The 21,529-nt window shown below is 45.5% G+C and overlaps 1 protein-coding gene across 1 annotated transcript in view; it reads left to right on the plus strand.

Annotated features, from left to right (window-relative positions):
• LOC135388268 (uncharacterized) overlaps positions 1-21,529 on the plus strand; it is a 543,978-nt gene that overhangs the window by 78,136 nt on the left and 444,313 nt on the right. Inside the window, exon 3 of the mRNA XM_064617697.1 lies at positions 19,611-19,778. The gene's annotated coding sequence lies outside the window, so the exon portion shown is untranslated. The remainder of the gene's footprint in view (positions 1-19,610; positions 19,779-21,529) is intronic.

Raw genomic sequence — 21,529 nt, forward strand, 5'->3', positions numbered from 1 at the left:
CGTCAAATTGCACAGAAACTACTCCACTAATTAGCTTCGGATTTTCGTCTTTATTGTAGGTGATGAAACAGGGGTAAAATGTTTCGGAATCGGAATAGGCACAGTAGTTTCGGAATCGAATACGACGGATGCGTCAGTCCCTTTAAATATCTCACCTTGGGTAAATTTACAAAATATATCCGCAGCCGCGTCGACTGTTGCATGACGCCGCTTTCCCATCTATGCCCTCCGGCACATAAACTGCATCCTAGCGAGGACGAAAGTGCTGCTGAAGTCACAGGCAGAGATGACCCATATAAGACTCACGCAGCGAAGGTAAACCCTCAAAAGAAAAACGCACCTGCTTGCAACAGAAAAGATACACACATACACATACAGGCGAACGGAAATGATGACTACATTCGCGTAAGCAGATAAAAAGCAAACAGAAATGATACCTCTCGAAGAAGCGTCGGAAAGTACCACGAAGGGTCTTAAGGTATAAGATGCCGTTTGTAGAAGGATGAGCGCAGCATTATTTTGCTTGACATCCCCGTTTGATTGAAATCGATATGTGATCGAAATAGAGACTTTATGTTGGAGCTCGAAACAGTTCAGATATAAATATTTGTGCGAGAGAGTAATACTGCGAAACATAAATGAAAAGACGAGGTGATCTTTGCATGAATTGACTCCTGAGAGAGTAGTTGTAGAAAATGGGAGAAGGAGCATGAAAACATTTAGAAAGAAACACTGTGTGGGGAAAAAGAAAGAGAGACAAACGCGCAACGTCTCGTACTTGATTTTAGATACGACAGTCTGTGCACAAAATTATGTGAGGTAGTGGGCACAACAGAAGATTGCATCTAACGGTAGTCTATATATATATATATATTATATTTAATACACAGCGATGCATTTACTACATGACCGGAGAATCTGCGTGTAAGCAACTTTTAATGTAAACGTCTCAGTGTAAATTATTTCCGAAGTTAAGAGCACAGAGTCTTCCTTATTACCAGTTCACCCCGTTTGCTGTAGAAGCTCTGGACGTATGAGAATGAATCCAATGGTAACGGTATATCTGTTCCATTTCCCGCCTTGCTCCTCCTCTGGTCTCCAGCTTGGAACTCCCCCTGGGGAGTGGGGCCTCCTATTTCGTCCTTGTCAGACTTACTTACGTACTTCGCTGAATGTCATTTTTATTACTTTTTTCGGTCTTACATAAGCTCAGACAAAACCATAACAAATGACTTCTGTGTGAATAAATAAAATGAAAAAATACCCGTCGTCTAATAGCAATTTTCGGACTACTCTTTCTTAATATTTATCCCTTCCACGCTTTCTAAAATGCAGTTGAAAACCCAGCGAACGCGAGGACTGAAAAGCAAGTTATGAGGTGACGTACCTCCGTGTACTACCCTTGAACATTTTAAAGTACGGTTTGTGGGATGACTCATCATGATTCCAGAAGAACACATATGCAAAGTTGCCGGCAGACTTGTATTTGAAGTCTGCAATAAACTGAGCACCCGTTCTTTGTTTCCTCCATATCTGTTCTGTAACATAAAGTACATGTAATGTACATTAATTAGCTCTAACATTATACTCTACGCATTAGGTCTAACTTAGCCTCCGAAGGTTTCATGATACACAGCATAAGGTGTCCGTGGCGAGTTGAACTGCAGCGGTAGAAGCAAGTAAAGACGAAGAATCAACTCTCTATTTTTAGTCCGTCCAACTCCAAGAATCAACACAGCAAACGTTTATTAGGTAACTTTCTAAATTGATTTCGCTGTTACCAACATAGCCTTCATTCCCCTGTGTGGATTCCTGAAGCTCACATAGTATTGTGACTTCCGCTGGAATTATAGCCCGCACGTGAAGCGGATGTAACATGAGACGAAAAATACACAACCAATCAGAAGAGGGGGCAAGAATACTCCGAATCACAACCTCAGCGCTCGAAATAACACTAACTTATTATTCCCCTCACATGACTTTATTACAGTCCCAGTTTGTGTTGTTGTTGAGCAGCAGAATGATTCCTCTTGTTTTTGTTGTTGTCTCTGTGGAACGTGGCTTGGGAACAAAGTTGCAATCAGCCTTTTGAAATATAGAAAACGTAAAAAGCACCCACCCTGAAAGCAGCTGCCTCGGTGGATCACTTGGTACGGTGTCGTGCTACTGAGCCCACGGTTGCGGGTTCGAAACCCCGCTTAGGACACCGGCAAGTTGGTCCCAGGGTACACAGCGTCTCGCGCGAAGAACGTTAAACACGGTGTGTCGAGCCCTGATCATTCGGTGCACTTTAAAGCGCCCTGAGCTGGCGAAAATTAGTTCACAGATCGACTACTGCTGCGTCGTTCATGGTTATATAGCTGTCTCGCCGCGTAAAGCCACGAATTATTATTATCGAATTACCCAACGCAAAAAAAAAAGAAAAAATAACGCGGTAACCGTGCTTGCGAACCGCCCTCGATATGATGCGAGATCGACCTGTACGGGGCGACACCGTCACCTTTCTAGTTTGGATAACATGCCGGCCGATGTTCGGAGTTGAGGGCTCTTTTCCGTAATTCTTGTGTATATTCACCGGAAGATCACTTGTGCCGCGATGGTATGATACTGTTCGGTTGCCCAATGCTCCACCTACCGCACTGAACGCGGACTTAACGTGTAAAAGCAGACGACGCGAGGAAGCTATCCACACTACGGTAGTTCATCGTTTCTCCGCAGCGTGCTGACACCGTTCGATCTCGGAGCGAATAACAGTCGTTATCTGTGACAAGAGGCTCACAAGATACCTGACTGCAGCAAATGGTGGAGTTGCTGGTGCACTATGTAGCGAGAAGAGTGGGAAGAGAGAAACGGACAAAAAGCCCTACACCAAACAACTGGTTAACTATGTTTATAGTTGCGTAATTGACCTTTCCTGCGTGTACAAGTGTGCAGGGGTGCTGCCTGTGCACTACTTCTCAATCTCTTCTCCGCTACATTCCATCCTCAAACAATAGTCAATGGGATATTTTTGCGAATTATTCACTGGGACTTCAACAATAGCGTTTTCTTTAATTTCGTTGCTGTCGACGCTGATGTCTTGATGCGTGTTGAACTGGAGCATCGAGTCGCAGTAAAAAGGAGATAGTGACAATCGGAAAAGAGAAACAAATTATCTGTCTGTACGAGTTCATGTGCAAGTTCACGTTCAAGTTTATAAAGAGCATGCAAGTTTACAGAAGGATGTTCCACAGCAAACTAGATTGCTTGGCTTAACAGTTTTTGTAAGATATACGCACGAACTCCTTACTCCTTAATGTATTTCTTATTTATATAATAAAACTACGTCCCCTCGTAAAAGGTTTCTCCCCTCGTGACGTAATGAGGACCCTGTAACGTAGCATTATCGTAACGATAAGCCGCGGGGTCGAGTTTCTTACGGCGAATTCGTCTGTTGCGGACACGACGCGGCGCTAGTTCCAGCGGACGCTCTGAGTCACAGGATGACGTCATCATCACTCATTCACTTTTGCGCAATCTGAAGGAGGGGAGGAGTTTCGAAAGAGCGCGCAAATCAAAGCCCGCTCTCTCGCACTGGAAGCCAGCTACGATCGCCATTCGTTGCACAATACGCCGCAGCCAAACGCGAAAAAAGTATGGTGGGTGCCTCCACTGCGCCTTTAAGAAATTGAAACAGTTTAAATCTGCCGAGGTATACGCAGTTATACATGCAGTGTATCATTTTGAAAACAAGCCCATCCTTTAAACTGAGTAAGCGTTTCGCAGAACTTTTTCTTACCACTTGAACATATCACATATTATAATATTAAAATGTGTCGCTCGACGGGCCAACGAAAATGGTGCTCCGCGACGGAACATAAATCGCTTTTGGAGCGTTTTCAATTTTGCAGTGTTGTTTTTGTACTTGAGTATACAGAAGAAAACGGCTGCCAATGGATATGTACATATTTCCCGTCATACGTTTCGGGATTTTTTCCTTACGTTTCGATCCCCCCATTTTCATCCAATGTCGATGACGGCGTCCGCATTGTTGTGCAGACGACGCTTTGCAGAGATCGATCCAACACTCCGAGATACTCGCGTCGTCTGCATTTTATCCTATTATACTCTGACAGCTCTGTTTGAAATCCGGATAAGCACACATAGCTCGTGATGTATCGTGTGAATGGGCGCAGAATGCGTATGAGCTTCAGGAAACTGCGAGAAAATATTGCAAGGAACGTGGACGTGACAGTGGTCTATGTTACGGGGAAGAGTGAATCATGCGGTAGATGAAGCAAAACGCAGTGAGGCACTGTCACGGCTACAACCGGGGCTGTGACGGGGACGGCAGTGACCCCTACCTCAGAATTACTACACTGCAATGTGGGAGCTCAGCGGTATTTCAATTCGCCATCGTTATGACTGGCAGAATAAAGAAAAACCTGCCGCATGGCCGAGCAGGTTAAGGCGTCCCGCTCGTTGGTGGTAGCCAAGGTCGTGCTAAAGACTCGAAGGTGGTGGGTTCGAATCCTATCACCGGCTGAGATGTCTGAGGTTTTCCCGGGGTTTTCCGAAGAGTTTCCTGACGAATGTCGACACAGTTCTCCCTGAAGTCGACCCAGGACGCATGCTAACCCCCCTGTCCCCCACTCCTTCCTGCCGTGCTCTCTTCATCTGTCCACATCTGTACGCCGCTCGTATAGCCACAGTTGCTTCGCGGCGATAACACGGAACAAAAAAAAAAGAATAAATAAACGAACAATTCCAGTAAAAATTCTCGCCACCCTCAGTCGTTTGTCGCACATCTCACCAACGTCAGAGCGACCTCTGCACTGAAATTAAAGAAGCCCCACAACGCAGTGGACATATTCCACAAATAGCGCCACACGTTGGGGCCTCTGACGTTATGTCGTGCAGAAGCTAACAATAGGCTGCGTCTATGACATCACTGAACAACCTAGGATGATGCTGTACTTACCTGCCATATTATATATAAAAAAAAAGCGTAACTCCAAATGCACTGTGTCCTTTGTTATCTATCTTTATGTTATGTAGCATAACAAAAGAAAACATAACATAACAAAAGGAGCTCGAGAAATTTTTCGATAGCATAACGTTCGCCATTAACCGGGAATTATTCCAACTGTAATGTAGCGCGTAACTAATTGAAGTATGGCAGTCGTGGAAAAAAGCTAGACAGCCGCGGGCATCGAGCCACGCATCTCTCGATTGCCAGTCGAGAGCGCTAACCAATCACGGTACGCTGGCATCTGCTTTCTGACGACCACGGGGTCTCAATCGACTAAGTCGCCGGAAAGCAGATGCCGGCGTAGTGTATACTCGTTGGCGCTTTCGTTGGCGCTTTCCGGGAAGAGCGTGGTCTGAATACCGCCGCTCTCTGGCTCTTTCAACGACAGCCAAGTTCCATACGTTCATGTTAATAGGCACCTTGAAGCGTGTGTTGTGTACGTTTCTTCGTGTTTCAGACTCAGCGCAGTTACTTTGCATACCTTCCTCCAAACTCCACACCACGACTGGAAGTTTCGAACTCTTCCGTGAAAAATGGTACTCGTTAGGCACTAAAAAGTTCAGTTAAACGACCGCCCCGTTTGAAGGAGGAATATCCCAGGGGCACTACGCATATCCCGCGTTGCTCGTACCTGTAATTCATAGCTTAATGCACCAGTTGCGGTTTTCCACCGCTATGGAAGCGTCGTCAGCACTGACGCTGCGAAACTTCGAGCGAGTCGTTCATCCGTAACTGTCGATTAATTGAACGTGGGTAGCTAACGCGTGACACGGCCTGTGGCCATTTTAGAGACAATATTTAGATAAAGTGACGATATTTAGAGGCAATATTTGTTTAGAGCGCGCGATATGGATAGGAACGGTTCATTGCAGTGGCTGTGTAATTGATGACAGTGGATCCTCGCCTTCAACTTTCCGAGGTCCAGGGATATTTGGAGTTATTTTATTATATATTTTTTTATATCAGGCGAGGACCAACCTGGCTGACGTTTCCTCTTTTCTTTTCTTTCTATTGAACATATCCCTCATCCATAAATATTTTTTTGGAAGCAGTGACGTATCAATTGCATATCCCATGCTAAAGAAAGTAGGTGGCGACACCTGCCCCTACTTTATAACAACAAGGAATGCGGAAAACGTGCGTTACAGGAGAAAGTTAGGGCGACCACTTAGTTTGGACGACAGGAAACAACTGAACTACAGTGTAATCGAAAGTTCGTAATCTAATTAACGCTGCATTACAGCGTTCAGGTATAGTGTCGTCGACGCTAGCGGTTAGTTATTTTACGTGTATATCTCTGCTGAAGAGTAGTGGCTTAGAAACATTGGAACACTTGTAATATTTTAAAACGTTCATGTTTGTTTTTAGGTGAGCTACATAACATTGACATCTCGAAAGAGAGTTGTGACAAAATCGCATGTAATGTTGGTTTGTTTTTCGATGCCGTCGCATTCAGCACATTAAGTGGAACGCAACGACAACGGGAGCGTGGTATGTTTATCGTGATATGAAAAGAAAGGTTAGGTTAGGTTAGGTTAGGTTTAAAGGTTAGGTGACCTTATGATTCCCTAAAAATAACAAGGAGAGGTGACGGTGAAGGGACAAGCGTATGAAGAAATTAGCGGTACCTTTGGCCACTGTTCACTGTGCTGATGAGGCCTGTGTTACTATTAAAGGCGGGTAACGCTGCTGTCATGGCGCTGTTTTGTGTAGGCCACAGTAAGGTAGGTGGAGTAATATCGGTATATCCCAAACGAATTTGGTCCTACGCTGGCCTCTGGGCCTTGTGCTCAACTTGCTCGAGAGCAGTCACTGTACGGGTTTTTGGAGTATGTGCAGTATTTGCAGTATTACAATGTCGGGCTATCTGTCATCATAGTTGCTGCGTACACATTTTGTACGAGGTGTCTGAAGCTATACTGTTCTTGTTTCCGCATCAGTTTCTCGGAAGCTGCGTCGTTGCATTGATACGTTCTGCACACTGTGTAACAGTGACGAACATTAGATCATATCGGCTAACTGCAGCAATAGACGCGAACAAGGAGTTAGAACACGGAAGAGGCAAACCACCTGCAGACTCTCAACTAAGAGAAGTTTAATGAAAGAGGAAGTATTTGAAGAACAAACATTGTGCGTCATCAAGGGCATATCAGTACAGCACACGTCATCAGGTCACAGGTTTACCACGTGGTAGCCTAGAGGTTTTGCAATCACACTCCTGATCTTGGGGGTTCACCTAGATTCAATAAATTATGTTCCCAGTTAAGATATGACGCCATGACGAACATTAGAGTACGCTAAACAGACTTTTCTAGAATACTCCCTTGACAGTGAGCGGATCCTGCAGATGTGGTGAGCACTTTGATAAAAAACACAAATCCTGAATGTGTTTTATGCTGGTATGTCACCCAATATATATGCAGTGATAAAAGAAGGAAGTCACTGAAAAGGTTAGTCAGCTGTAGGACTCGAACACACATCTTCTGGATTACCGGTCCAGGGCTTTTACCAATTCAGCTAAGCTAACATGCCTTTCCAGCGACTTCCAAGGGTGCGTCTCGAGGCTTTGTATGCATATGTCCTTTCTAAGTGCTCCAGCCTCAGAACATTCCCACCATGTTCAACACATGCAGTGAACTGCGGTTTTAAGAGGAAAGACTGGTTCATCTGTTTGCAGCGATGTTCCGTCTTCGCTTACTAGGTGTTGGTGTGTTGTACCCATAGAAATCATAAGGAGAGAGGCTAGAAGAAAAGCTGGGAGAGAGAGTAATGGGGGAGAGCAAATAAGGCGAGACCCTCTCCCAATGTCCAAGCCCGGGAGGCGCCATGATCGAGATTTTGGATTCGGCCGGATTCGGCCACATCCTTTCTACGTGTAAAGACCAGGCGCGTTCGGCACCATGGTATCCAATCCAACGATAGTCGTGCTTGCTTCCGCTGGGCTCCGTCTGCCATGCCGTGTGCGAAGAGTGTTTGTTTTGTCCGCTCTCACGTGTGTCTTATTCCGTAGGGAACGGGTGTCGTACGGTTTACACCTTGTGCTGCAACATGAAAAAACGATGCACGGAACTTGTACGAGGCACCGTTGGTAACACGCTAGGCCTAACGTATCGATCATAGCGGCTCCCATGTTGAGATGCCCTCCTTCGCTGGCTTGGTTTCTAGTTATTATGAGAGTTCTATGGTTGTACCCACGTACCTTTCTTCGACAGCATCATTATATACATCGCTGCCTGAAGCAGCCAGTCGAAAGCCTGATAAATAAAAATGTGCGCCATCAATCGGGCAATTTCATGCGAGCTGAACTATACGTTCTGTAAGCATTTAAGCGACCAATTAGTGGCGAGTGCCTCGCATTCCGAGACGTGTAACATACTCAATAGTGGGAAATGAACTGCGTGCGGTGCCGCTTAAAATTGCCCCCGGTTAACGGATGTCGTTTCCTTTCTCAAGGAATTCTCCTTATTGCTTTTCTGAGGGTATAGTTTAATTTGTCGGTGTCGTTCGTGACTAATAATATGGTGCTGAGCCGCAGCGTAAAGGCACAGAATGATTATTAGCCCTTTTCGCTTTTGTAAATTTCATTGTTCGGGAAGTCCCAAGCGCGCTGTTGTCCTTGTAAGGCTCTAGCCAGTGGTTCTCAGCTCATGTTTTCCGAGGGAACCCGTGATCCAATTTTGTTTTTGAATAGCAAGCCAACCTTCGGTCAGGCTGACCTTTCCGAAATAAACGTATCCCTCCCCACGTGTTTGGTATAATTCCATAATTCCGGTTACGGAGCACGTAGGCGTGTCCACAAGCTTCTTGTCGGGGGATAGGCGAACCATTGACAATGAGTGAGAGTGAGAAATATGGTCGGTGAAAAAAGGGTGGGGCAGAGATCGCGTTACCATAAATTTTTAACGGAAATTTTTAACTAACGGATCATTTAACGGATTTATACGGAACTATTTTCATTAACGGAACTTTTCCGATACCGACTTAAGAAAGTATCGCGGTGCGCACTCCGATATCGAAAAAGTATCGAATACTGTAACGGCGTTAATTGTAACAGCGATACGTACAACACTGCAGTATGACCATATGACCAGGGAAGACTCCTCTACACGTCAGAAGGGAACATCATGAGTCACCTGAAAAGGGGCCCGCGTTTTGGCAGCTATAAGTCAGGAGAACCACCGGTACAGTGGTCAACGTTCGTAGTAACACAGGTAATGTACACGTGTTGTCCCGTAGTTGTGCGGAAAATACCGGTCATTATCATACAAAGGAGACGAACTAGTGTTACATGGGGAGGCCATTGGGAGGAAGCGATTCCCGAAGGAAAAAAGATAGAAAGATCTGGGTCATATTGAAGAAGTTCGACTGTACTTGACATTTATTTTTAAGTGAAATGTATTTACTTGTTTATTGTTTTGTCGCAAGATGTCGCTTCTGGTTTCTGGCGTTCACGTAACTGTTCCACGATACTTTCCCCCAGATAACACATTATGGGATGCCATTATCACTGTTCATGTAGGCAGAAGAGTAGTCCCGAAGTTTCGCTCCGACTTTCCAGGTGCTTGAAATGCCTTCGAAACAGAAGCGAATAGCGAAAGTGCGCGGAGGAACTCTTGGGTTGAGTTGCGAGTTGTGTCAACCGATGAAGACGAGAGCTGCTGGCCCTATACTCTTTGCAATGAGCGCAGCCACGGCAACCTGGTGCTGTGATCTCGATGTCAATTCCAATGCCAACGATCAAATGTCGACCACTGTCCGATAACATGGCTTTCCGAGACCGAACCTTAGTAGGCGACCTTAATATACTCGCGGGCGCTGAACAGAATCCTGTTCGCGAAACCTCAAGACAAGGCTCATGGAAGCCCTGCGTTCCGGGGAATCCCGGTTAAGAAACGCTGCTGTAAACTATTTTGTGACTGGGTAAGAATGGTTGCAAGTATATCAAAATGGTGAAAGCTGTAACGGTTCAAAGTATAACAAAATTTACTCCATCGTCACCGATTCACAGGGCTCTCAAGAAAGTGCCTTGGTTCTAAATTCATGCACTACGTTAATTTCTGAGAAATATGAAGGTTTCATCCTAATTTAGAGACTCCAAGATCTTAAAGAAAAATAAGCACGACAGATTAGCAGTCTGCTTACCATATATGGTTGAGCTATTCGAACCCTTAAAACGCTTGTATATCCAACGCTTAAACGAACGAATAAGTGACACCGAACTCTATGCAAACTCCGTAGACCAGACGCACACCTGTCGCTTACGTCTGCCAGGTTCCCATTAGACTGCGCAAACAACGTTTGCGACCCTTAACGTAAGGAATCTTTTTTTGCTCTCAATCGGATTGCCCGTGAGTTTAAACTTGACACTTCGATCTGTATTTCCCACTGCGAAAATCCGTTCGCTTCTGGAGTTCGAATTCCTTCAAAACAAAGGCTTGTAAAATACTAGAGCAGCTCTACTGAGCGACATAGGACAAGTCGCGATGTATCCCCAGCGTCTATAGAAGAGCGTGATTCGTTGGAAGTCTTGCAGCAGCCGAAAATATTTGAACAAACAGGTTATGTCTAGGCACGTATAATACTTACGCTATGGACTGGGAGCGTCTCGTTTAAGGTCCCTGTAATGACAGGCAGCGACAACCACCGGGGTGACACAAACCCGCCATTGTTGCAACTACCCTCAAGCGAGTGCTTTTTGCAAAACCGCCATCTTGTCGTGGTCACACGTCATAGGCAACGGCATCTTAAGGTCTTTGTTTACATGTCGTTTCAGTGCTTCCCGACATATCCCCGTTGGCATAATGTCAAGGGATGAACGTATTTTGCCAGCGTAAACTATGCAGTGCTTCTCCCGTAACATGGTATCCCGTTTCTCCTTAGTTTAAGTGAACCACACCGGCTCTTTCCACCCCTTCCGCCCCCTTTCTTCTTTTTTCTTTTTTTTTTTTCAAGGGTGAAACTTGCCGCCTCGGCTAAGCAGGCTGACCTCACTCTTCTTTTTTACTTATTGAACGTCATCCCCCCCCCCCGGCTCAGTGTGTCTATACGGGGGGTCGTCATCACGTCTTTGGAAGTAATCAACAGTACGAGCCCTCATATACAAAACTGAGCGTTTTACTGCGAGATTATCGGATAAAAATTATTACTGGTATCGAAAAACGTGGAAAACGGCGCACAGAATGAGCAAACGATTTGTTTACTGACGGTTTGACCCCCGATCACGGAAGGTCACGTGTGCGGTGACGTTTGCTGTGACGTTTGACAACAACCTGTCCAGAATCCATCGCGTTCACCCAGCACGCTTTCGTCTATAGAGCACTGGATGCCACCCCTGGGGGCCGACAACTTCCCCCTCTCACTCCTTCATTCGAAGCGCGCACCCTAGAACGCTCCAAGGCGCAAAACCAGTCTAGTACTACCCGCTACCACAATGAAGTAACAGAATACCGTTACCCGCTACTCTACGAAAAAGTAGCGCAATACTTGCGTCGCTGCGAATTTGAAATAATAACGCGCTACCGCTACCGCTACCAAATAAGAGTAATGTAAGTACTATGCCGCTACTTTTCCGCCACCGTATAGCAACACCTCACCGTATGCGTCTCTCTCCCGAATATGTCTGAAGGTGGTGCAATATTTATGCTCCCTCACATATCCAGCATGCAGTATAAAGTATGCCACCATTACAGCCAAGATATATTATTTCACATTGATCTTGACCTCGGGATGATACGCATTTCAAACAGAATTTAATGCAGTCAGCGCATATGTACTTTTAATAATTTTCTGGTCAGAATGTTACGAACACATGACTGTTTTTTTTTTTTCTGCAATAACAGTATTTTGTTCGAAATATCCACGAATCCCAACCTCAAACTTTTCCGTCTGCTTACTCTCGACTGATTGATCAGTTTTCCATGTGGTCAGTTGCGCAATTGCCATCATAATAGCGACCACACATCGATTCATCAATAAATAGCTATCACGTGGTAAAACGATCAAACGAACGGCACAATGTTTGCTCATGCTCTCACCAGAGACAACGGCTCCAAGGAGAGTAGACATTCTTCTGAGTGCTGTTGGCATACTGAACGAAGTCCTAGACCTCATGGGAATTAGGAGTCACTGTGGTTGCCTTGTGGGCGGGTCCGGACCCTCGCTTTGGTGGTGGTGGTGGGGCGTAGCGATGTCATTGTCGAAGCCCGTAACTGGGTGAAGGGAGATGGGAAACACTAATGTGTAACCTAGCGTTTTGGGAGGCGATCGCTAAACAGCCATCCCCCCCCCCCCGCCCCCGCTTGGATCCGCTACTGTGTTGCCTACCCTCCTGCTTCTATTCTTCCAGCCACACGACGTTCTCTTACAACGTGTTTGACTATACGAACAACTACGTTTAATACGCCTTATTCCGTGTTTATGAGTTCCTCAGGCTACCCGTGTGAGGTTATCTCCGTAATGAAGCATTCATCGAAAAAAAAAAACAATCTTTTCCCGGAACATATCAAACGCTGTGAACAATCAATTGCCCTAAAATTAATCGCCTGCGTACCACCACCAAGCAAGTGTGCAGGGAGTATTAGTAGGCATATTGGCATACACTGACCCCCGAATAATAATAATATTTCTTGATATTGTGCGACTTATATGCCTACATTGTAAAGTGTTTGATGGGAGAAAAACACTATATCGCTTTCGGCAACCTGTGTAAGCTAAAGTAATTCTCTCTTGCCAGGAATGCGTCAAAAGGAAAAATAAGAAATGGAATGAATAACGTAAGCATCAAGCGTAGGCTCGCTTGCACTGGTGTTTTGTAAATTTGTGATATTTTATGTGATCAGTACACATGTTTAATTATTCAATACACGACACTTTTTCTCTGAATACACAGCAATTGCCTTTGCGAAAACATTCGACTCTCGATAAGAGACGTCTCTCGGCCCTGTTTGGCGCCACCGTCAACGGTGACTTGAAAAAATCGCAGTTTTAAAAACTCAACAGTAAAAAAAAGAAAAAGAAAAAGAAACGTTCAAATCAGGAATGTGGGACTTTGCTTGTCATATCCATGGACTGCAACGTACGAAACGGAGCCATATAGATTTAGCGGGTTCCATACGTAGTTTCTCAACCCATTTTAAATGTCACCTCGATCTCCTTTCAATGTTAACATGTGATTGGCTATGATATTTGGCGCTTCCATTCCTCGATGTGGCAATATGACCTTACTCTAACGCAGACTGCCTTCGAAGCACTCTACGAAGAAGAACGCATATTCCCTGACCCTTCGGTTAGCAATTATGTAAGCTGTCGCGCTCATGCATGAAATTACAATGTCGCCTTATTGAAGACAGCGTTGCATTGTAATGAGCGCCGTCGAGAAATTTGCCACGATGGAACGTCTTTACTTGCTCTTCGAAAGAGGCCTGTTGTACAGAGCAACGAGGTCGCGCTTGTAGCAAATATTCAAGCGCGGTAGAATTTCGGCAAATCTTCCTCGAAATGAGCTCATTGTGGCTCGAGCGAGACTGCGAACATGCACCATATATTTCAGCGTCACGGTTGGTAGAAAGCTAAAACGAGTTTTTTTGTCTTTTTCTTTTTTTTTGTCCTTCCTGTATATTGTATCGCAGTATGAAAATGATTTTCTTGGATGAATTTATGGGAGGGCTCGATTAAACATTTTCTTGGTGGGGACGGCCGTTGCCAGGACATGGTTCGTTGAGGAAGAGGCAGAAAGGGCAGCAGGAGCCGAAGAGCTCTGTACCAATAAATTTCGTGTCCTGGGACTGCTTGGGTAATCGTACGGCCCTTTTCGATCATCAGGCAGCGTGAAAGAGAAGTGGTTCCTCGTGATCATTTTGTTTTCATTGTGAATCAATATTTTGTTATACAATAATGACGATTACTGCTGGTTTTTCAATTACGACATGTTTAACACCGGACCGGCGTTGCGTTTGTCTCCGAGAATCACAGCATACGCCCCCCCCCCCCCCCAGACACCGTCGAAAAATAACAGCGTAACTAGAATACCTAGTGCGGCATGACGGAGATACAGACGTGACGTTTCAGGTGGACACGACCAGAAGAAGAAGAGCGTTTGGCCAAAACGTCACCCACTAAAGAGCTCGCCGAACATACTCGAATTACCATGCCCCGTGAAAGAGCGTGTCTCCCACAATCCACCTACGTGATTTCAGCGAGCATCTTTACAAACGATGATGTCATTCGAACATCGTAATCCGCGTGACTATCTCCTTTTTCTTAGAACCAAGCTGCGTCACGATGTACCCACGTGTAGCAACGCTGCATTGCAGGTGCTGGAGGTCGAGGACATTTTGGGACTCCTAACCAATGACGGACCCCCGTTGAGACAAGGTGCGGCGCGCGGGGAGTATCGGTTGTGGGGACAATACGATGCCCTCGCGGAGCAATACAGGGCTGAATGCACTGCGCGCACACGAAAAAGAATTAAGATAAGATCAAAGCTGAAATGTAGAATCAAGTTGGATCACTAACTTCTACCACTCTTCAGTCTGTGCACCGTACAAGAGGCCACTCATGCAGTTTCCACAATTTCAACGTGTGGTGTAGACCTTGAAAGCTGAATCCAGTGCTTATATTGGGGATGCGTAACGTAGCTCCACATATGCAACGTTTATTTAACGTCTTTGTTTCTTTCTGATTGATTTCAGAAGATTTCCTCTGAGTGTCATGCGCTAGGTGGAACTCTTTAAAGGGACACTCCGCACCAAAAACGCGTTGAGGTGAACAGTGCGACATCGATGCGCACCGTATGATATTTCAGTGAATACAATTTCTCATCTCCAAGTGGCACATATAATTAGAAAAGGAATATTTTCCTTTGAGTGATCAGGCGCTCCTCCACGGAAAAGCAGTCCAGCAACACTGGGCTTCACCTCACCGGTATTGCTCGTGCACGGCTTTCTGTAGGTTTCGCTTTTACCGCTGGCGAACATTTTAGAACGAAATCGAGGAAGCAGATGACTGGTCATCCATGTGGCCCGAAGAAGTTACAAAGCGCGTGCCCGAAAAACAGCCGGCGGCCCACACGCGACTACCGGTGACGTCACACATAGTACAGGAGGTAGGAGAGGGAACTTTCAGATTGTTTCGGTTTCGTTTTGAGCTTCCCAGCTCTTTTGGAAAGTAAGTAAACTAACTTCATTTCTCATTTCGGAAGACTATATATCGAACTTATTTACATAGCCGTTATAATAGTTTCAGATTTTCCCGGAGTCTACCTTTAAGGTATAGCCCATGTACGTTATGGTGATACATCGCACAACGCATACGAACCTTCATTGCAGCGTCATAATGGCCTAAGCGCTTGAAACTTGTTTGCAGATAGAACACGTGCTCATGACCTGCAAATGCTACACGAGGGATTGAGACACTGTTGTGCGTAAGCCAGAAGCGATCGACATCGGACCGCTCAGTATATACAATATCCTTGGACATTGGCGCAATCCCGCACACCACCGGTATATGACACCGGTAATTCGATCGGCTATGATTTTTCTGACAGCCACCAGCCTGCTGGATGAACCCTGAGCTGTTGCTCTGCAACGTTCGCGCGCATGTCATGGTAACTCATCATCTCATCGTATGCCACATGCACTAAGGTAGGGTCGCACAGACTATAGAAAGCGCCCCAGGACATCACCAATAATAGTTTAACTGTTGTTGTATGCGCATGCCCAGCACTGCGCCTGGAAGCTGGCTGCGAATTTGATAATTATAATTATCAAATTACACAAGTAACTGCCCAAATTACCCTTTCCTTTTCACTAACACCACAACAACGTGAATGTTCTACGTGAAAATTATCGTTATAAGGAAAGCTTGCAGTGTGTATGGTTGAGATGTTGATATCCACACCGTACCGATTAGATACCCGGAAAACATTTGCATTCACTTCGTGAGGGCGGCTTCATAGCAGTACTATTTGTGCAAGCTCCACGTTTTAGTCCTGGAATCCCTCGCTGAAATGTTCATCGATCCCACGAGGTGTTCAGTAAATTGGATGCAAGTGCATCTCTGCACGGCGGTACCACCTAGTGCGAGATTCCATATTATCTCACAAGGGTGTTCGAGCACGAAACAACAGGGAAAATCTGAGGAGAGCGCACACTGGGGAAATTAATCTAACGCTTAAGCCAGCTGTGTAGCCAAGTGTTTCAAACTGTGCGCATTTTCAGCGGGAAATAGTGCAGGTCTCAAGATATATAATAGTTTGCGACAGCCGTTAAGGGTCCTCGCCTAATTGAAACGTCTCTTTTTGGAGAAAAATGTCTCTTGTTACAGCAACTTTATTTTGATGGTAATGAATGGCCTGTTTCGTTGCAACATCGTTTGTTTTCGTGAGTGTTGTTATGCGCTAAACCATAGCCCCACGAGATCGCCCGGCCGTTGGGGTGTGACTAGCAGTTTGTTATGTCTCAACTATGACATAGTTCAAAACGTTGTTCGCGTCCTTGACGAGCGCGTGCTGGCAAAAATTATTTCTGACCTCTCGTATGTCGTGTCTTTTGACATAGATACCGTGCAGGAAGGTGCTACACAGATCTCTCTATACATAGATATTGCTGTCGCTCGCCATCTGTTGCGGCGTAACCGGTGCAGGGCAGGTACTCAGGAAAGAACTATTCCTGTTATACAGGCTCCTTCACATGAAGTGATAAAAAATTATATCTGGCGACGTACTCGCCGGAGGATTGTGGGACTTTCGTAAATTACCTTCAAGGAACTTCTGCCACCATTTAGGAAGGCTTTGGACGATTTTCAATTGAAGATGTCAATTGAACTTTGAAAATTGCCAAGCGAACCTCACTTTTTTATAGAAATGTGAAGTCCTCCACACATAACCGCAGAACCAACAAAAACTATGCATAGTATCGCAGCAGAAATAAAAATAAAATAAAAAATAAGTAAAAATTACGTGTTTGTCCCACCTGCTTGATTTTCCCAAAGACGCGCGCGCCAAATGGGCGTCTCGAGGAGGAAGTGTCCCCTCCTTTTGCCTTCTTTGTGATAAGGCGGTTGTTTTGTTTTCTTTGTGATAAGACGGTTGTCACCAGCATCAAGGTCAAAGCGGGGGAAAGAAAGGTAAAACAAGAGGCGGGAACATTTCCTCCTCTCCCCGCATCTCCCGTGCGCTCTTCCTTGCGAGAATCAAGCAGGTGGGGCTAAAGCGGAAATTTTACTAATCTTTTTGGACTATTTTTGTTGTCATAATTTTTGCTGGGGCTGTGGTTATCCGTGGAGAACTTTCTGTAAAAAAAGTGAGATTCGCTTGGCAATTTTCAAAGTTTAATTGAAAAAATAAATTTCCCGCAATTAAAAATTGCCCAAAAGCGTTCCCTAATGGCGGCAAAAGTTTCCAGAAGGTAATTGCGGAAAATCCCACAATCCTCCGGCGAGTACGTCGCCAGTTAGAATTTTATATCACGTTAGGTGAAACGCCCTGTATACTCCCTTTGTCTTGTCTCTCCACAAGCAGACCGTCGTGAGCACAACTATAGCTCCTAGGTGAAGTCGGGTTTCTCCGCTGATGCCTCGCGCGATATACGAGGTGCGTTCAAGTCAAACCGGGACTTTTCGTTTTTCGCAAAATAAAATGAACTTCGAGCCGAGAAATTGGTTTTATTTTTCAACATAATCTCCAGATGCACTTATGCACTTGTCCCAGCGTTTCATGGATGCCAGCAGCGTAGAAATTCTTACCGGCGCGTAGCAGCCACGATCGGAACACATTCTTGACTTCGTCGTCGCAGCTGAAGTGGCAGCCCCCAAGGAACGCCTTCAGTGGACCGAAGAGATGGAAATGGCAGGGGGCGAGGTCTGGACTGTAAGGGGGATGTGGCAGCAACTCCCAGCCAAGTTTCTGTAAGGTGCGTGTTGTGAGATGTGCGATATGCAGACGTGCATTGTCCTGTAGAAGGACGACTGCTTTGGTGATGAGGCCCGGCTTTCCGAAACTGGAGGTGTTCATGAATGATAGTGTTCAACGTTCCACAGAAAGGTCCGTCTTTCGGGCAAGTTCGGGACATGTTATCCGTCCGTCCTTGAGGATCAGGCGCTCCACAAGTTGGATGTTCTCAGGAACTCTGACGCTGCGCTCTGAGCCGCACCGCGGGGATCGTCCTGCACTGATGTACGGCCGTCTGGGAACCGTTTGCACCACTCAAAGGCTTTGCTGCGGCTAAGTGTATTGTGGCCATACTGAGCCTGAAGTCTTCTGTGAATTTCAGATGACTTTACGCCTTCATTCACGAGAAACTTCATGACAATAGGCGATTTCAGATATTGCCCTTGTCCTCCGCACGGGGGCCCTCCGTCGCCCAAGTCGCGCGCATCGCGCAATGCGTCGTGGGAAATGGTTTACATTCGTGCTTGCCTGCCTATTGCTCGAAGGAAGGAGGGAAAACCGAAACCGTTTGCGCTCTTCGTCTTCTGTCTGACTCATGAAAACTAAATCTCAAGCTGCAGTGGGGCATTCGCAACACGGCGCTCTCTGGCGGGCCATCCATGCAATTTCTCAAAATCGTCTATTCGCTGTTCGATGTGCGCGCTCACCTCGTTGTCGGCCATTTTGTCCAGCACGTGTCTTCTGTTTTGCACAAACTTTGGACCACCACGTGGTGAACGCGGAGGCCTGTCGCTTGCGAAAATGACGAAAAAGAAGTAGCGCGAGCCATTGGTACACTCAGGAGACAGAAAGTCCTGGTTTGACTTGAACACCCCTAGTACGTATCTTACTTAGCAACGGCCGTGTATCACTTTCTCGTCACTGGCTTCCGTGGGAAGAAGCGACAGGACAGAATCTGTAATGATTTTTCTCCCTCCGTAGTAGATGATGTATGTAGATCATGTATGGTGACGTTTGTGGATATTTATCATTTATGTATACGTGAACATTATGTTTGTAAGCGAACATTAGTATATCAAATATATTCTGCACAAAACCATAGACAATGCGGTGGAGCGTTTGGTATGGCACACCAGTTTCCATTTACACTTACGACTATTCGGTCCCCGCAGGATTGGTGAATTTAAGGGAGTTCTTCTATCATCTGCTACTGTTCATTTTCTTCCGAAGACAGTAACGCGAGCAATTTTGGTGCACTAGTAAACGTGTGATGGAAATTGATGTTCTGAGGCTGGAACACAGACGAAAGGACAACAGAACACACAAGCCTCAAGTGCCTAAGAACAATAAAAGAAGCAAGTCACTGAAAGGTTAGCTAGCAGTAGGGCAGGAAGATCTGGGTTCGAGTCCTACAGCTGGCTAACTTTTTCAGTGACTTCCTTCTTTCATGGTAAACATGTGTTTCTTTATTTCGTCACAGCCACTTGGGACAATCTAGTCTCTACCTTGCCGAGTTACAAGTAATCACAAAACAATAAATCACTGCAGAGGCACACGCTTCCAATAACATGAGACTGGTTGTGTAGACTTAGTCAGCCTACATCATGAGGAATGACAGAAAAGAAAAGGAAAAGAAATTCAGCGAGACGTTCACCTGATGATCATTTGTTTAGATTGCTTCACAGCCATACATCTTGATTTTTGTCTTTCCAGAGACGGCGTGTTACTGACGACAGCTGAAAAGGCCACGACTGTGGAATATAAATCAAGTGATCTCTCGAAAGTGTCTGCAGCGTAGTGATTCCTTGTGGAATAACTCACAGTTCGTTTTCACCGTGATCATTCACCTGCATAAGCAGTTAAACGCCGACTTGTGTGAAGGTAAGTGCTCTACGTTGTCCTTGTTTCTTGAACTACACATTGTGGTACCTTTGAAACAGCATGACGCCCTAAAACGTTTCGCACCTTCGGACACTCACAGCTCGTCCGGCGGTGAGCGGGCTCACATCTCCATATTTTTTTAGTCTAACATCATCATCATCATCATCATCATAGCTCGTGCATGAGACGAGCTCTGGCGATATATCAGGTGTGAAGTGGTCGGAATAAATTTTGCTGTGTATTGATTTGTTCCGTCTTTTGCGTCGCTGCCTCCCTCTGACGACGGCGTTTTTCATCTCACGGACGGAAACATAAGTGACACACGCTGTAAAAAATATTTTGTTACCACAAGCTTTGATGCAACCCCTCGACCCACCTATATTTAGGCTCGTTACTGGATAATTAACGCGAAAACCGTAAGAAGCAGAACGACTAGGAGGCATACTGGAAACGAAACGATGCACGATGACGTATAGAGCCACACAGTGCTGTTGACAAAAGAAGTTTCTGCGCAGACCAGACCGGGCACAGCCAGCGGTTCCCGAATTTCAAAATTTGTTTTCGTGACTCCCGCCTTGTTTTCAACTGAGACATTTCATAACTGTGTTCTGATCATGTCAATAATTGTAGAAATAACACAACCTTGACAATAACACAAATAACACAATCCCACCCATACGGGCAGTTTTCAATGATCATTGGACCCAATGGCCATTGAACGTGCGCGTTGCGCCATCTAGCGTATAATCTGCTAACTTCTCAAACGGCATTAGATCCAATACTCCCTCACAGGTTGACACGTTACGCGGTTGGTAGCGCTACGATTATGTTTGATGCAGTATCATGTATTAAAAGGTTGTCCGAACAATAGAAGGAGTCGAAAAGAGAATCTCGACCTGTCAGTGAAACTTTAGCGCTTTTATTGGCTCCTGTTTTCTATGGGGGACGCCATTATACTAAAATTTAGCTGAAAATGGCGACGTAGCTAGGAACCGTCAAACGATGACAAAACTGCTTCACCAATTACATGAATTGTATTCTGGAAGTACATAATCTGTTGTAATTGTCTTGGAACCATGACGAAAACCCGAGACTGGGAAAAAGACGAAAAACAGACGACACAACACAAAGTCTCAAACACAGCTAAAGTTTAATGGACAACCGCACACTTTTAACACATCAGGTGGGGGAGGAAGGACAGTGCAAAAGGCTCGCCAAAGCAGGGCCGAAGGTCACAGACGCTTTGCTGACACAGTTCCCAGCCCCCAAAATTGACAACGTTTCTCTCAAAAGCCTCCGACTGAGGTCGGACTCCCTGGCCTTGACGAAGGTCTCTTCCCATGTGGGAGAACAATTAAAGCAAACTTTGAGATGCTTTGCCAATTCCGACGACTGGTCCTCATTTTTTACCTTCGAAGCGTGCTCCCGGAGCCTGTCATTCAAGCAACGTTTCGTTTGGCCGATATAGCAAAAACCGCAAGCAAGAGGTATCTGATACACCACATTTGACTGGCATTGTACATAGCTATTTTTATGCGATTTACAAACTTTGTCACGCTTCTGGAAAGGACAGAGAGCATCAAGTCTAAAGCAGTTTTTAAATACAACCCGGACACCAAACTTTTTTGCTACAGCAAGGATGTTATGTGAGACATTGTGAAAATATGGGATCGCAACACGAATCTCATTATCAGTGACAAGTGGGGCACAGGGGGAAATTAATCTACTAAAAACAGACTCAAGAGCGCTAA

This window comes from Ornithodoros turicata, chromosome 3, assembly GCF_037126465.1.
Source record: "Ornithodoros turicata isolate Travis chromosome 3, ASM3712646v1, whole genome shotgun sequence".
Lineage (NCBI taxonomy): Eukaryota > Metazoa > Arthropoda > Arachnida > Ixodida > Argasidae > Ornithodoros > Ornithodoros turicata.